This window comes from Centroberyx gerrardi, chromosome 16 (genome assembly GCF_048128805.1).
Source record: "Centroberyx gerrardi isolate f3 chromosome 16, fCenGer3.hap1.cur.20231027, whole genome shotgun sequence".
NCBI classification, from domain to species: domain Eukaryota; kingdom Metazoa; phylum Chordata; class Actinopteri; order Beryciformes; family Berycidae; genus Centroberyx; species Centroberyx gerrardi.
This window is the reverse complement of record NC_136012.1, coordinates 25,577,295-25,595,125: the sequence shown is the minus strand read 5'-3', so window position 1 is coordinate 25,595,125 and position 17,831 is coordinate 25,577,295. Positions and strand designations below refer to the sequence as shown.

Below are 17,831 nucleotides of genomic sequence, written 5' to 3'. Positions count from 1 at the left end.
AGATTTTTTTAAGAGATATTATTTGAAGACTGTCAAACAAAACTGAACATTTCCATGCAGTTCAATGCAATGAACATCAGTTTCATTATTTAAGATGTGATTTTACATCCATAAACTCAATGAAATATATAAAATTCTGATTGTCCTGACATTTTTTTCAACCATATCGCCCAGCCCTATTGACATCTTATTTGACATTAGCTGGGTTTGTCTTGGCTTAGTAAAACCCCACCATTGCGACACCTGAAAGCAGCTTAAAACAAACACTAAGATTTGCAGAACACCGACTTGTCCCAGGTGTGTGGTAATAAAACAAGAGAAGCAAATGAGAAGACCAGAAGAGAGAAGATCAGTGGCCAAACAAACGGCTGTGCGGCGGCTTCATCATCAAGCTCATTTGTAGTCCTGTGCAGCTCATGATGAGATGAACCTTATTGATCCGAGAGGGGAAATTGGGTAGAGCATGGCACTAACGCTACCAGGGTTGGCAGTTCCTTCCTGTTTATAGCTCCATGGGAAGAGGATAAAAGGGTTCGGGATTCCCACTAGGGCCGACGGTCCTAAAAATGTATACACTCATGACAGGGTGAGGCGTTTTGGATAAATGTTTCCACCAAATGGCATGTGCTATTAGTGTCACCGAATGGGCTTGTTATCCGGCTCCTTTGGTTTATCAAACACAGTGTTATTATCTAGCAAGCTGCGGCCCTACTATGCAGACAGACAAAGGCACAAACACAACCTTACATAAGGAGACGATATCAAAGAGTAAACAGTCTTAGCACCCAGAGGCTCCGAACTCACTGGCCACACAAACGGCAGCAAGACAAAAGAGATAAGCTTCAAACGAGGAATCGAGGCTCCGACGGAGTCAGTTGAAACATGTTGTTCTCTCTCTCTCTGCTGAAAGAAATAGGGAGTTCAAATAATTACATTGTCCCATGTTGGCTTATTCCAGTGATAAGACTTTCATTTTTCATTTTAGCTTACAAATTTGGTTTCCATATCAGTTAGTTGTCACGCTGCTACAGAATGATTTGATAGTTGTAGATTAGTTTGGATTTTTCTATGAATATTTTGTTTTGGTTTTGGCTTAGTTTTTTAAAAGCTGTAGTATTTTAACAGTCCATAAGTACAGTGTTAGCAATGCCTGTCTGGTGTACACACTGACAGAATTGACTTTGGTTACGCAGTACATCATCAATGTATTGATGATGCAGTGATAGCTGATCAAGTGATAGCTGATCAAGCACATTTCTTTCTGGAGGATTCTCCCTGCTCTTCACTCTCAGTACAGTAAAAGTCAAACGACTCCAACTGCAGCAAATTCAGCCTCATTTTTTATTTAATTTCAGTTCGTTTTGGAGGCAGATGTTTTCATATTTTGTTTCCATCTCTGGTGCTCAGCGCTCATTGCTGTGGTGTTTCTGCACTGCACTTCCCACAGATCACCTGTCAATCAAACAGTGTGGGTGGAGCTTGGATTTTCTGTTGATGCAGTTGCTCATGCTAACTACCCAGTTCTTCTTCTGTTCATTCCTGCTGGTGGAAACATAAAACGCATCTTTTTCCTGTGCACTGGACGATTTTTCCCAGGAAGGAGCTACCAGACACCGGGTGTTTGGAACAGCGAATGTAGGCCTAAAAGCTTTCATGCACTGGCTATAGGTTACCCCAGAAAACGAGAGAATTGTCAATTTAGCACCCACAACATCGGCAGTTCAACATATGCACTTAAATGTGGAGGTAACGCCTGGTATTATTGTCTTCTATCTAAAACAACACCTAGATAGATATCAACAATAACATCTCAAAAAAACATGTTTTGGCATCTCTGACCCTCTAAGCTCTGTTGACACCAGCAGGGCCGTTGAGCCAGCAGATCTATCAGCTATCAGCTAAAGCCATTTGGAGCTCCAAACACTGATAACCTATCCTGAGCTTAACTGCCCTTCGGTGCAGTGGTCGGGTCTGCTTTAAATCCAGTCCTGATACAAGCCGCTCTCGCTTTCTATCTGCGAATGTCAGAGAACATCTCGCTCCATCTGCTTCATCCCGAAATCTGGAAGTTTAATGTCAGAAAAGATAAATAGCCCACCTGTTACACAATTACTTAAGACCTTTTCAGAATCATTAGTGTTCACTGGTAAATTTGGCATATACGCAATCTACCAGGCAGCACTGATTGCAATAAAATGTCAACTTTTAAATCTAGTTAGCGCTCCTCACTACTGGTGTATTTTAGTGGAGGAAAACGAGGGAATAACAAGCAAACCAGCCATAAAAGTTCTAAGAGTTGAAATCGTGGCATTCATTGCGACCCTGTGTTGACTAATAGACTGAACAATTTCTTTCAAGACTGTTAACTGATTGAATGCAAAAGAGATGTCAAGATACCCCAGTTTTGCCCCAAAATACAAGGCTAACAAGGCTTTCGGGACATATGAAACTTCGGGCTGCTTGGTATCACAGGTATTACAGAGTCCATACTTTGGTAAAACTGTAGCATTCTGCAACACAGCAAAACTAATGTGAAATTCCTATGTGAATGTATGTTAATGTGATAGGTTACAGGCTGATAGCGTTTAAATGAAGAAGCAGGCTGGATGACGTAAATTTACTTGAGTCAATTACACCAAAGACCTCTAGACTTCGTTTTAGATGAGTGGATTAAATAAAAGCCGTTTGGAAGAGTGAATGCGGCTGTTGTTTCCTCAGACAAGAGCCGCCGACTGCCATTCGCGGAGAGCCACAGCTGAACGCCGGGCTTCGGAGCAACAGTGTAATCTTGGATAGATGTCGTCGGGATGCAAAGCAGCTCCTCTCCATCCTAGATAATCATCCTCGGGACCACCAGCCAAATGTGTGGTTCATTTTGGCTGCGGCTGGTACGTTTGTGTAGTTTACCAGCCGCTTTGGCAGGTAACCAACCGGCCTCTTACTCTGTTCTAAAAAGCCACTTGTCTGGTTAAGTGGCTGATGGATTTCAGGATCCACCACACACTCTGACTGGCGAGGAGAAGTTTCCTGCCCTGCCAAGGATACAGGAGTATTTGTTATCTATTGTAAGGGCAATGTTATGGAGTCAAATATCGATCATAAAAGTGTCCACAAATGTTTCAAAAGGTGTACTTTGCAACATGTACAATTGAGTTCTTCGTGTAATTTCTCTTTCTTTTTACACAAATGTTGATATACAGCCACGCCTGGGTTCTCCCCAAAGACAGTGACGGCGCGCCACTTTGATCCCCTCACTGACAATTTCCCCCTCACCTGCGACTGGAATGTTTTCTTTTTCTTTTTCGTTTATATATCCACACATCCGCATTATATTTCTAAAAAAAATGGGATGGGAGGATGGGAATGTTCACATCGAAAAAATAAAGAACAAATGAAGAGACACAGTTGGATATGATTTCTTGTGACTGGTTTCGCAGGTCACGAGAGACAGCAGCCCGTGTCATCTGTTGTTGTCGGCCCTAGAATGCAGGAAATGGCTTTTTAAGGAGGAATGGAAATGCAAAAGCTCCACCAAATCCGCCACATGTTCGCGGACCTCCGGGGCCTGAGCACCATGCCAAATGTCTGGGGAGAACAGTGCACGCTTTGCAAAACATTTGCAAAAATCAGGTTATGGCACATTTTGACAAACATTTAACTCCATACACTGTGGCTTTGACCCTTGCACACAAGGTAGAAAATCGAACTTATTCTACTGCTGCACTGACTGCAAGTTGCTTTGAATAAGACGAGCATTGGCCAAATCCCTCAAATGCAAGTGTAAAACTCTAAACTAGGGCAGCAGGGTGAGAGTAGGGAGACCGTCCTTCAAATGAAACGTCCCCCATGACTCCCCCCTCCTCCTCCTCCTCCTCCTCCTCCTCCTCCTCCTCCTCCTCCTCCTCCTCCTCCTCCTCCTCCTCCTCCTCCTCCTCCTCATCCTCCTCCTCACTCGTCTTTGAGCAAGACGCTGGATCTCTTCCAGCTGCTGGGTAGAGCTGAACAATTAATGGGGGGGAAAAATCTAAATCGCAATATGAACTTCTGCAATTTCCAAATTGCAAAAGGCTGAAATGAATTGCTTAAGAGAGAAGGGCGTCCAAAATGGATTTCTGAGCAAGGTGTTTTCATGGACCTGCAGGTAATCTTAGGTCCATGAATCGAGTACAGTATTGGTGAAAACCTTTCATCAGACTCAAAATGAGTAAATCCTGCACACTGACCCGATCTATTTTTTTTTTTTTTTTTACAAAATCTCTTTTCTTTAAACAATTTGAAAGTTCTAAAACGTTTATAAGATGAAAAATTTGTGATATGAATCGCAGTTTAAATAGCAATTGCAATATTCTGTCAAATAATCGCAATTACCGATTTTTTGTCAATATCTTTCAGCCCTACTGCAGGGTCACTCTTCTGTACCTGACCTCTGACCTCCCTGGTGAGGCGGGGCGAGCAAAAAGAGAATTTCAGCCCCAGGATCAATAGAGAATCCCAACAAATAAATATAGGTATGTGCTTATGAGAACGGCTGCAAAGATGTCGCTGGAACATGAAACTTGTCGCATTAACCTAGATGCTAAAAGCAGGGTGCTTCCAAACTGCCAGTTGCTGGGTAATTTTTGTTGCCTCACACCCACACTCACTTAAATTAACTGAGCTTATTCCCTGAAGTTTGATTTTACAGTGGGTTCTCTTCTCCGTGACAATGTCCTGAGGCCTAATGCACTTCCCCCCCCACCCCGCTCACAGTAATCTGTTTAAAAGCATGATTAGGATTGCAACAAGCGTTTGTCTGGTGGACAAAAATCAAAAGGATTAGCTTTTATCAGCTGTAACTGAGTTCCACATTCTGGTTCAGTGAAGAACCAAGAGTGTTTCCTAACTACATGACTTAATTTCAAGAGTGTTTCCTAACTACATGACTTAATTTCAAGAGTGGTTCCTAGAGTGTTTCCTAACTACATGACTTCATTTCAAGAGTGTTTCCTAATTACATGACTTAATTTCAAGAGTGTTTCCTAACTACATGACTTCATTTCATGGGTATGAAATGTCATAGACAAGACTGTGTTACTGAGTAAGACTAAGTGGTTTAAAGTTAGTTTTTTGGATGTTGACCAATGGAATTCTACTACAATTAAAGCAGTCGTAAATTAATTTGATCCCAGAGGTTACAGCCAGGACTGCACAATAATGACTAAAATGCAACTTTACTATTATTACCTTTTTGAGGACAAAATGACTTCATTGCACTTTTGCATCTTATATCAACATCTTACTACAGAACTACAGCAGGTGTCCTAAATTAAATTAATTTAAATGTTTCAATAATGCCTTATGCTATGACTCTTTATTGTGGGAACTAAAACTGTGATATACAATTATTCACAATTAGCCTACTTGTGCAGCTCTAAAACTAAGTTTAGTATAAGGAGGCCTGAGTTGCATTCCTTTCTATTTTGATAATAAGCCAGTAAGAAATATGTTAAGACTTTTGGGAAGTTCTGCCCACCACTTGTCACTCCTCATGAATTTGAGAGTAAAAATTCACTTCACTGATTATCCTGATTGGGCCATGGTGTAGTCTATTTCTTTTAACCTTTATTTACCCAGGGAGGGTCTGCTGGGAATGCATTCTCTTTCAGCACCCACTCATATCTGGGAGCTGCCCAGTACAACCACAGTCTTACTGCTGGCCACTGGAGCAGTTGGGGCTTAAGTGCGTTTCATGTTCCACTCTTTTCTAAGGCAGTGCAGGGATTCAAACTAGCAACCTCCCTGTCAAAAGCTTACTTCACTAACCTTCCACCCATTAGTTTAAAGGTTCGAGGTGTAGCATTTTGTGGTTCTCATAATTAAGTCGACATTCCCCATGAGACCGATGCTTCCTGTCACAAAGAGGATGTTGCTACTTGCCTCCCCTCCCCTCCCCAGCTTCGGTCCGCGTGTGTTTGTTTTGAAGAGGAAGAAGAAGGATAAGAGCTGATAACAACCCTTTATAAACAGCCAATATGCATTTTGACCAGGTCAGCTAACGTACAGTTGAAGCTATGGAGTAAGAATAGTGGAACTGGAACATGAGAAGTAAAAACGGTTCCTGTTTGGTGCTATAAAGCAATCCAGCAGATTTACTGCCGAATCCAACCAGTGCCACACCATGGAAAATGCAGACGCTAATAGAGTCTGACAGGATTCTCACCAATGGTCTTGTTTATTCACGGTGATTATACTGTCTCAAAATTACAGTGGTAATGATTTATTGATGTTAAAATGCATCTAGTACCTAGTACCATGTTATTTTCATAACATGTCATTACAGTATTATATTGATGAATGCCATTAAAGTAATAATCTGCAAAACCTTCACTTTCTGATTCTGTCTCCATCTTTGCTGCTCAGCGCTCACTGCTGTGGTGTTTCTGCACTGCACTTTCCAGAAATCATCTGTCAATCAAACAGTGTGGGCGGAGCTTGGATTTTCTGTTGATGCAGTTTGAGCTTCTCTAGGTGGTGCTCTTTTCTTTGCCTGTTCAAACATGGTGGCTATCGCTGCTCATGCTAACTACCCAGTTCTTCTTCTTCTGTTTATTCCAAACAAACCGGAAACGTTAAAGAGGATTTTTCCCAGGAAAGAGCTACCAGACGCCGGCTATTTAGAACAGACAACAGAAAAGCTTTCATGATCTGGATATAGCTTGAATCACAATTGTGTGTTATCAGTTGACGATAGAGAGTAGCAAAATAGACATTTATTTATGAAAAGATCACAGATTATTATTTATTACTGTCCTTATACTGTCATGTTGATATTGATGTTTACTCATAGGGATAACGCGGATTCTCGCCTTTCGTCACCCACCTCATCACACCTTGAAATCAGCGTCTAGCGTTAGAATCAGAGTCTACCTGTCACTTCTGAATTCCACCTGTCACTGAAGCAAACCACGACCGCTAGGAGAAAACTCTTCAGGCCCAAGTGGCCCTCTTACAAAGCTCTTGGCCTACTGACCTCCTGGCTAATGACACCAGTGGCCCCGGGGGGTTGGAGGGTCCTGTATGCAACCCCCCCCCCCCCAATACAGGTCATTGGAGGTCTCTTCACCTTAAATGGCCACAGCAGAAAAAGAGAGAGAGAGAGAGAGGGGGAGAGATAGAAGCAGACAGGACAAAAAAAAGACGGTTGGAGGGGGGCGGCACTCGAAAGCAGTGGGAGAGGAAACAAAACGGTAGGGTAGACCTTTACTGGGTGACAACACAAATACTCGTCAGTTTATCTAAATTTAGCTTATCCATTGAATTACTGCATTAAAAGTCATTATTATCTGCCGTCTGAGTGTTTTTGGGCTTGCACATTGCAGTCCACACACACTAAAGAGCTGCCAATTAGGACCATTTTCAGCAGCTATCCATCTATCAGTCTATTTTTCGACTAAACCAAAGATAATTCGTCAAAGTTCTCTTGCCTGGTAAAAAATATTTGAATGCATCCCCCCCCCCCCCCCCCCCCCCCCCCCCCCACCCCCATAGTCTGCGGTGGAGAAGAGACTTGCTGCAACAAGGAAGATGCGATGAGCCATAACGTGGGTTTGTTGGTGAACAGGCTTGCAACAGGGAAGTCCTTTCTTGCTTTTCCAGTTGTAACCACAAACAGTGGGCTTCGGCCAAAAGGCGAGACAGGGTGAGCGGAACACAGACCCAGAAATGACAGTTATTGCCCATTCACTGTACAAGCTGGGCCCAAGTACAAGGCAAGCAAGTAATTAATTCCCCATTTGGCCCACCAACATTCATTTACAAAGGCTTTCTGGGCTCGTTAAACTGACGAAGACGCTAAATAGCACTGTCACTTGTGCGTCGCTCTATTACAGATTCTCAGAAGAAGTTACGGCAAACGCAGACCTTCGCTGAACCTCGGACACTTTTTATCTTGAAGAAACACTCAAACAGCTGACAGATCGCCGAATAAAAGCTGACCTGTAATATTCCCTGTTTAGTTGTTTCAAGTGGGCCTTTGTCTAGAATATTGTAATTTAGTACGTAGGCCTAGACAGTGAACAATTTGTGCCGTTTTTGCCAAAAGGGGGTGGAGGTGAACTAATAAGAGAACCATCTCCCAGCAAATTTCCCCCCTCCCAAATTAACAGTTTTAATAACCGTTTTGTCACATATGGATAATCTACCTCTCTTTTTCCACTCTACCCTTTTGTGCCGTATGCAGCAAGGAGGAGCTGAGCGCCGTCTGTCCACAACAACCTGAAAATATCCCTGGGAATTGGTCAACTGATCAGCTAAGAGTGGGCAGTACTAGTAACCGATGTACAAAAAAATCTAAACAATACAATATTGCACTGGTCTCTTAGTCTTAAAACAAAGTCTACGCTACAAAGGCAAAAGGTAATAACTATTCAGAGTGTGAAACTGAGAAAAATAGTTTTTTTTGCTGTCCAAACAATTTGTATGCTCTTTGAAAATTGTGTGACTCAGAGCTGACTAATAAAACTGACCACATCACATTTTCAGAAGTGAAGTTATTGTGTTTTTCCTTGGAAGGGCAGAAGTGGCCCCAACACTGCATGCAGCCCAGGAGTGATATAATGCAATTTTGGTGATTTCCTGCGACAGAGACTTTGCAGTCACAGATCTCCCAGCACCAACAGCTGGGGCCATCATGGAGGTCCGCTGGCGAATAAGCTGTCTGTGGGCAAATAATGGCTAAATATATACAGTATAACTGGGCTAAAAAAAGAGAGATAACTGAAGAAGGTTATTGTTCTGTGGGTGTAGGTCAATTCAGTAATGTTATCAGTAAGTGAATAGTCTGATAAGGTGGATTTGTTTCCAAATGTAGGTTACTGTGACACAGTAAACTGTCTGTTGTAGACAGTTGTTGTAGTTTGAGAAGAGTCAGCTCAGTTAACCTGAACAAACTGTTAGCTAGCTAACTAGCCATAACATTAGCTAGAGCGCAAATGAGGTGTGTTAACAACAAGACAGTGTTGGTTAGCTGACCAGATACTATGGTTAGCTATTTAACAGGATGACATAATCTTAATGCAAAATCGATCAGATGTGTCGGTGGCAAAATCATCAGTTCTCAGTCAAAAACAGCACAGAAAGTAACAGTATTCCAAGTCATACATTTAGAAATGCAATCAGCTCTTCTCAACCATTGTTGCCAGAAGCTGAAGACCTCCAATATGGCCGCCAGAGGGTACGTTACATCACCTGAAAGCCCAATAGAAGAACCATTTCAGAGTAGCTTTCAGCATTCTGCGTTCAATATTCACTCCTGTCTTCACTCAAGTTGGTTGAGCTAACAAACGAGTCCGGAGCCGGCCCAGCTCCCATCAATTAGCCAGCCACCGCTCTACAGCCGTCTCAAAACGTATCACGCAACAGTGAAAGTGACTTCAGGAAATAGGTTAAATACCTGCCAATGTGTGTGATCATGTCATCTAGGTTTACTGCAAGCCTGAACAAAGCACCATAAACTATAGGCCATCAAACTTTAAAAAAAAGAGAAAGTAACCGGCTGGATGTGAAAAACAGGCTAACTGCCGGTGTGCTCCACCTGAATGAGTTTTTATGTAAACACAGAGGCAAGTCAAACCACTTCATTTACACAACCTGCTGAGAACCAGTTATTCGGCATGTTGACATAAAACAGATATGGATCGAGGACCGGCGGCAAAGAACGAGCTAGACCGCGACTCTTGTCTGGAGAACCGAGTCTTTGCTTCTATTAAATAGGTTTCAATGGAGAGTTGTTGTGTCCTCTGGTCTCAACGCTGCTTCTGAGAATTTCATTACTATTGGTTTCAATGGAGAATTGCAGGGATCCATGGTTTAAGTGTTGCTTTAGAGAATTTCAGTACTATTAGCTTCGATGGAGAATTTTAGTGTCCCATGGTCTAAACGCTGCTTCTGAGAATTTTATTACTATTGGTTTCAATGGAGAATTGCAGGGATCTATGGTGTAAGTGTTGCTTTAGAGAATTTCAGTACTATTAGCTTCAATGGAGAATTTTAGTGTCCCATGATCTAAACGCTGCTTCAGAGAATTTCATTGCTATTGGTGTCAATTGAGACTTTTAGTGTCCCATGGTCTAAATGCTGTTTCAGAGAATTTCATTACTACTGGTTTAAATTGAGAGTTTTAGTATCCCAAGGTGTAGCCTAAACGCTGCTTCAGAGAATTTCCGTGCCATTTGCTTCAATGGAGAATTTTTGTGTCCCACGGTCTAAACGCTGCTTCAGAGAATTTCAGTACCATTTGCTTTGATGGAGAATTTTAATGTCCCATGGTCTACAAGTGCTTCAGAGATGTTTGTTACTATTTGCTTCAATGGAGAGTTTTAGTGTCCCATGGTCTAAATGCTGTTTCAGAGAATTTCCGTACCATTTGCTTCGATGGAGAATTTTAGTGTCCCATGGTCTACAAGTGCTTCAGAGATGTTTGTTACTATTTGCTTCAATGGAGAGTTTTCGTGTCCCATGGTCTACATGCTGCTTCAGAGAATTTCATTAGGCCTACTATTTGCATCGATGGAAAATTCTACTGTCCCATGGTCTAAAAGTGCTTCAGGGATGTTCATTATTTGCTTCAATGGAGAGTTTTAGTGTCCCAGGGGTTAAAATCTGCATGGGAGAATTTCATTACTACTGGCTTCAAAGGACAAATTTAGTGTACCATGGGGTAAAAGTCTGCTTCACAGAATTGCATTACTACTGGTTTCAATGGAGAGTTTTAGTGTCCCATGGTCTAAATTCTGTTACAGCGGCATTTCCAACCCACCAAGAAACATTTCTGTATGTTTTTACAAAAAGAGGATCAGACTTAAGCATACAGAGTAAAAAAACACATAACATTTCTTGTAAAATCAAACAAGACCCAAAAGGACGTATGTCTGAATCTAATACGTTATAGGCCTAATCGTACTGGGATTGTCCTTATTACGGCTGTACAATATTGTTTTTGGCTGCACAATATTGCGGCGGTGATATGATTTACGATACCTGTGGACACAACTTTTTCTACATAATTTCTTTTTCACTGCTTATCAAATGTTCAATGCCATTGTGTCGAGGAGGGAGGAAAAAATGAGAGCGGTGCTTATAATTTCGTCAGTTTCTCTATGATGTAACTTGATTTGTAGAGCAGGGATTCTCCACAGCTGCACAGTTCCTCATTTAGGAAACTGTCTGAAACTTTCCTGTCTGAGAAAAAAAGAGCGTCTTCTTGCAATTAGGTCACTATTGGAATTTAGTTTTTGACTAATTGTGCAGCCCTAGTCCTTAAGGGACAGCATCCTACTGGACTGTCCTGTGAGGTCAACAATTTTATCAGACTGTCCAGTGGGAAGATATGCAACTCTGGTTCCAAAGGACATTTCAGACAGACTCATGAGATTTTCCTACAGGATTCCTTAGAGATTTTTTTGACTAAGGATGTACCCATTAAGGTGAAAAGAAAGGGAGCGACGCCTGGATACATCCTCGCAATTAATTAGTTTTCTTCATTATCAAAACAATACAAGCAGGTTAACATTTTCATTTCCCAGACATAAAGACAAGTCCAAATGTCTCAGTCTGCGTTGACTTCTGGTCTTATATCATGTTACTCTCTAAATGTGTACAAATGTGCCACAGGTTCCCCTCCACCCTGACACGAATAGTCAATATAATTACTGAGGGATGTGAATTTTCAGTTCCTCTGGTTATATGATTTCAGGGTGGGAAATGACCGTCAGCTACTGGCCAAACGCTGGTAAATTTTTCTACTGTATAACTTAGATAAGCAGAGGAACCCACACATCCAATCGTCTTAGTACAACTATGTAGGAAAAAACACCAAGTTCCCACACACTGCTATGGTTTCAATGAAGGCCCATATAGGATCGAAACATCAGCTTTTAATAAATAACCATCTACATATTGCAAGAGCAATGTACGGGAGCTTCAATATACAAAATACGTCTACTGTAGAATCCACTTTGGCAGCTGACCAGCCATCATTTGGAGGTCCTGCAATAATGTAAAACATCTATTTGACTGATAAAATGGTGAAGGTTGCTGGCAAATTTTCTCTGGTCAGTGAAAAAAAAAACCTGCCCAGCACAACTCCCCTTCATTTCTAATGAATGGGACTTTTTTCTGGCTTTTTTTGTGTGACCCTGATCACGCTCCTGAATATTCTACAGCTTTTTAATCGAACGAACACTATACATTCTGACTGTAGCTGTGACACATACGCATTGTAACTCCCTTGAGAGTTTAAATGGGCCGTCCCGGCCTCACCAGGCAATCAACACGTTCATGTGGAATCTTTCTATTGGTCGGACGGTGTGAGTGGATGTGCTGCTCTGATACACCAGGACTAAACCAGAGACAGCCTGTGAGATGAATAAACATAGCCTACATGATTTCCTCACCAGCACTGTTTGCAGAGCTCTGATGCATGTTTTGATGTGACAGGTTAAGATACACATCCCCTACATCTTTCATATTCATTATGCACCACCAACTGTGCAGACATTTTGCTATAAATGTATGATAGCTCATTAAACGTTATCCAGTTTACGGTCAGGAGCCAGCTGCCTAGAAAAGTTGCAATGTCCTGAGTTTGCCTGCAAAGCAAGCAGAATGCCAACATGAAAGTTGATGCTTGGCTAGTGTGCTGTCTTATGCAACAGCCATATCATATGGGATCCGCTGGGTAAAGGCCAAGTAACATTCAGCCAGCCAAGAACCATCAGTCAGGCCAGTGAGCCCCTAAACTGTGGTCCAAAGACACCAGGGGGGCCTGGAGAGGGTTTCCAGGGGGCCGCAGCAAAATGAGGCTCAGTTTAAAGCTACACAAGGTTTTAATGCAGAAATACAACTGTTTTATGAGCCAAAATCAGATTGTGGGTCTGCAACAGAGAAGATCCCATTCCGTCTAATTGAGACGCCGTAGATTTGCCCAAATTAAATTATAGTGTCGGGTCGGTGCGCTTCTCCCTCCACAGGAAGTGACAAATCAAAACTTAAACTGTCTCCTACACAGCAGTGAGCAGCGCTCCGTCCAGAGAAAGCTGGACTCACCAACATTAGGCTAGATCTCTTTCCTCTCTCTGGTTTCCTTAAAGCATCACAGACCGGTAAACAGGTGTGTGATGTGAGCAGCTCACTGACAACACGACACGTTACAGGATTTTCTGGGGTTTGAAGTGAACAAAAATAGAGAAAAAAAAAAACACCCACACACCGTCTGCACTTGCACATCAAAAATTAATTTGTTAGGAGGCAGCGTTTAGGTCAAGGACCTTCATCAGGCACCAGGCGCCGCATGAGGCAGGGCATTTAAGTTCAGCTGCCTCTCTCACTGCTATATGTGAAGGTGCCTGGAGCAGCTTTAATTTCAGTGTTATTGCACTGAATTGAACTCAAACAGTGGGAGAGAATGTGCAATGACTATTCAGAGGTTTCAGTTTCCACACCAGCAGCACCAGAAACATGAAAATGGTCTCAAAATGAGGGTCTGTGGTGTAAAGTGCATGCATGTAGGGGTCTTTAATGAAAAAGTTGGGCAACCCCCCCCCCCCCCCCGAGCCAGGCTGTACTGCTGCACTGTTTTGTCCTGTCCATCACGGGAAAACGTGTTGCATGCTGTCTGAACGTGATCCATCTCCAGCCCCCCCACCCCCCAAAAAACTGAGCAGACTTGTTGGCTGCTCGCTGCACGCCTTGCCTTCCCCACAGATCCCCCCACAATGTCACACAGCTTGCTGCAGTCTAGCGAGGGGCGAGATCTACCCTCCACAAAAATGCACCAACTTTCTGCTATACCCCTCTCTTTGATTTGATCGAAACCCCATGCATCTGCACGCACGCACACACACATACACACGCGCTGAACTTTGGACGCCAGGAGGAAGAGGTTAGCCTAATGGTGGACCACGGGGTTTTTTTTTTTTTTCAAGAACATTCCAGCTCAATGGGAAAGAAGAATTGGTCTGCCGCTCACAGGAACAACAGCATTATTTATGACAAGACAGCCGAAGAGGCGTCTGCCACAGCCGTTTCTCCTGTATATGAACCCGTGTGCATCACGGCCAGCGTTAAAGCCGCCTTACAATGCACTTTTCCCTTAAAAAACCCCATCCCGGTGTGCAACTGCAGGGCCCGGCGCCGCCATACACCAGCACATAGACACATAAAACAACACGTATAGCATGCCCCATAGCACCAAGCGGAAAGACACACGCGAAAAATGAGGAGGAGGGAAACAAATCATGACCGTAAATGACCGATAGACACACCGAGGGCGGCGCCGTGCCAATAACAAGTCAAGTTAGGCGAACTAACCTGTTTGGGAACAGTACAGTCCGCTGGATATTGGGTTGAATCCGAGTTAAATCCACTATCAGTAAAACAAAGAGGCGAAAATGCCCGAGCGATCCCGGAACAGGCCGAAACAGCACTCTTGGAGCACTGCTGGGCATGCGCAGAGCAGCAGGGGGAGGAGGGAGGGACGGAGGGAGGAAGGAAGGGAGGAAAGGGGGGGATGTGAATGAGTGCAACTAATTTTCAGTATTGACTCCACTGAGTGTCTCATTCATTATTAATTTTAAGGAAATAAAAGGCCTGCATGGATGACTTTATTGTTTTCAATGTGTGTGCGGGAGGAAAGTCAAGATAATATATTGAGTATCGTAATTAAATAAAGAAATTCCGAAACTAGGCTGTCACTCCACTTGCAAAAAACAGAAATAATGTTAAAAATTATGAGGATGCTATACAAATATTACAGCAAAATGGCAACTCCCTATAGAAATGTTATGTGAATATTATAGTGATACAATAGGAAATAAAAAATACCATACTGTGACATACTATTCCTGTAGTTTTTTATTTTACATGTTTATGTCAAGACAAACCTTAAATAGTTAGGGTCTATACTGTATTTCACAATCTATCTATCTATCTATCTATCTATCTATCTATCTATCTATCTGTCTGTCTGTCTGTCTACTGTATCTATCGATTGGTCGATCTATTTGTTTGCTCTTGTCTCTCAGCTGTATCGGGAGATGTTTCGTACTACAGACATGAAACTTTGCAGCATGACAGCAGATGCCGTCCTCCAGCTCTCTGTCAGATATAATCCTTTTTGAGCTGATGAAACTGCTTTAAAAGGTCAAAGGTCAGGGTCTTCTCCCACACCGGTTGACCTGTAGTCACATAACTTGCCATAAAAGCTTAACTTTCTCTGCAAATTTGCCTCTCCTGTTTTATAAAACATTTTTAAATTAGCCAACAGGGGGTGGTGTAAATAGCAAAAAGTCATATTTCTGACATTGGTTGACCAATTATCATGAGATATGGTGCACATGCATGTTCCGGGGCTTAGTGTGAGTGAGTATATCATTTTTGGGCCCTTTGGCTGTTGTTAAATATAATTACTATCCAGCTAAGCAAGGCAATACAGCATTATGTTAATAAACCCTAATAAACATGTGACTACTTAGTATTACCAATTTGCATAAGTCACAAAATTACTCATTATCATAATTTCTCCCCTCAGACTATAAACAATGCAACATGTTACAGCGCTGGAGTCGCCTAGCAAATATCTTGTTTGACACGTTTCTACTCTAGCAGACAGGACGCATATTTAACAGTAAAAAGTAGCTCAGCTTCCTGTCTCACAGCAGGGCAAAGAAACAGGTTCATACCCCAGAGAAGCAGCGTTCTTTCAACTTTTAAAGGTCCCATATGATTCATTTTTCACAATATTGCTTTCGAATCCTACGGAAGAGGATTAGGGCCACGTGAAAAATGTATTTGAGTTCTGAGTTTAAAGTCAGAATTCTGAGAATAAAGTCAGAATTCTGTTAATGAGGGGGAATTCTGACTTTAATCTCAGAATTCTGACTTTATTATTAGAATTCTGACTTTACTCTCAGAATTCTGACTTTAAACTCAGAACTCAAATAAATTTTTTAATTTTTCAAATAAATTGTTAACCCTAACCCTGGCCCTAATCCTCTTCTGTACAAATCTACTACGGCTCAGGATAAAAATAATGTTCTTTGTGATGTTTTGCAAATAAAGCTCTAAGGAAACAGAACTGGAATTGCATAACAATATTGAATAACAAATCAAATACATTCAATCAAAATGTATGTATTACTATTACATGTTATGCAAGATCAATTCTCAACTCATTTTCATTTTTTGTTTCTTGATATTAATTATTGATAATATATAACACTATGTGTATTCTCAGACATGAGGTAAAGAAAAAAATATGGAATTCCACAGAATTCATTAAATTCAGCTTCCTGAATTTCAAATTTCAATTCCAATTCTGTTTCCTGTAGGTTTCTTCAAATTCAAATTCCCATTCCTCAATTCAATTGGAATTGATGAGTTCATTCATGAATTGACCCCAAACCCTGCTGTCCAGAGTGGCATGTTGTCATATGTCCCAGAATTCCTCTACTTTATGTTATCATATGGTATCACTATAACGTTCCTATAGGGTCTTATAGTGTGTCAGTGGTACAAAATCATGAGTTTATAGTGACCTTATCATTCTGTATGGTATGTTTTTATCTCCTATCCCTACAGGAATATTACAGTTTCTAGTTTTATAATTTAGAGTTTTGCTGTGATATTTGTAAAATTAATTACAGGATTATGGAGCTTACAGAAATACATATTTATTGTTGAGTAACCAATTTCAATTTAAGTTTCAATTCCGCCGAAAGCTGAACACAACAGGCACTAAGACAGAGTCATGTTGAAGGGAGGAGTGTTCTGTTCAGTACAGCCAGAGAGGCTGAAGAAGTAAAGAGCTCTCACTCTGTCTCTGTTTCCAGTTACCACAAACATCATCTTGAGGAGGTGCAGTCTGCTCTCAATCTACAGGTGTTAATTGGAAGGTTAATGAGACTTTCTGTTCTGCTGCAAATTTCGTCCCTTAAAAACATCTACGGTTTAGTTGGACCTCATTACACACCAACCAAAGGCTCTGTTAACACCCAGAGCTAAAATGTATGTTTTTGTGTTGAGGAGTTTTGGAGAAAATAACTTTTGTTTCAGGTTTGTATACCAGAACCAGCAATAATAGCGCCTGATGTCAGAATCACACTTAATCCATAATGCATTGGTATTGCTATTGTTGGTAATCTGTGTGCAGAATTCAGGATCAGACATGTTGAGATACATCTGATGTAGCATGACTTGTGGCTAGTTGCATCTCTGATTTGCTGACAAAATGTTTTCATCACAAAACCTGGTAAATAACGGGGCAAAACAACATTCATTTTAGTCCCCACATACATTATCAACGTATTTGTAGAATAGAGCTGAAATTTCCCACTTAGGGAATTTGATTATTGTTGCACCTGAGCCTGGAGAAATTATATTTTGTGTTACTCTGTACAGTCTATGTAAACTTGGATAAATATATGTAGATTTATGCAACTGAGATGACAATAAAGCAGAACTTGAAAAAAAAATATTAGCCATAATGTTTTAATGGTATAAGGTACTTGAGCTGTGAGATTGTGAAACGACTATTCTTATAGAGGCCATCAGTCAATCAGATTTCAACTTCAGTGTTAAGAAATGTTGTTTTATTCCTGAGAATACCACACTACCCATAAGCTTTAGCATGTTCCCACCAATCTGAGACGTTGCTGTTGCCATAGAAAGCAGTGGCAAAGTTGCAAAGTAACAAAGCCGACTCGGCTAGCAGCCTGCATCAGTGATTATAGGTTGCTAGCTGCTGTTAGCTGCTAGTAAAACCATGGTTTTACTGTCAGACATATCTTTTTTTAGGG

At 41.6% G+C, this 17,831-nt stretch overlaps 1 protein-coding gene across 1 annotated transcript in view; it reads right to left on the bottom strand.

Annotated features, from left to right (window-relative positions):
* Positions 1-14,440, bottom strand: part of pcgf3 (polycomb group ring finger 3) — a 55,476-nt gene extending 41,036 nt beyond the window's left edge. Inside the window, exon 1 of the mRNA XM_071920263.2 lies at positions 14,347-14,440. The gene's annotated coding sequence lies outside the window, so the exon portion shown is untranslated. The remainder of the gene's footprint in view (positions 1-14,346) is intronic.
* Positions 14,441-17,831: the final 3,391 nt, after the last annotated feature.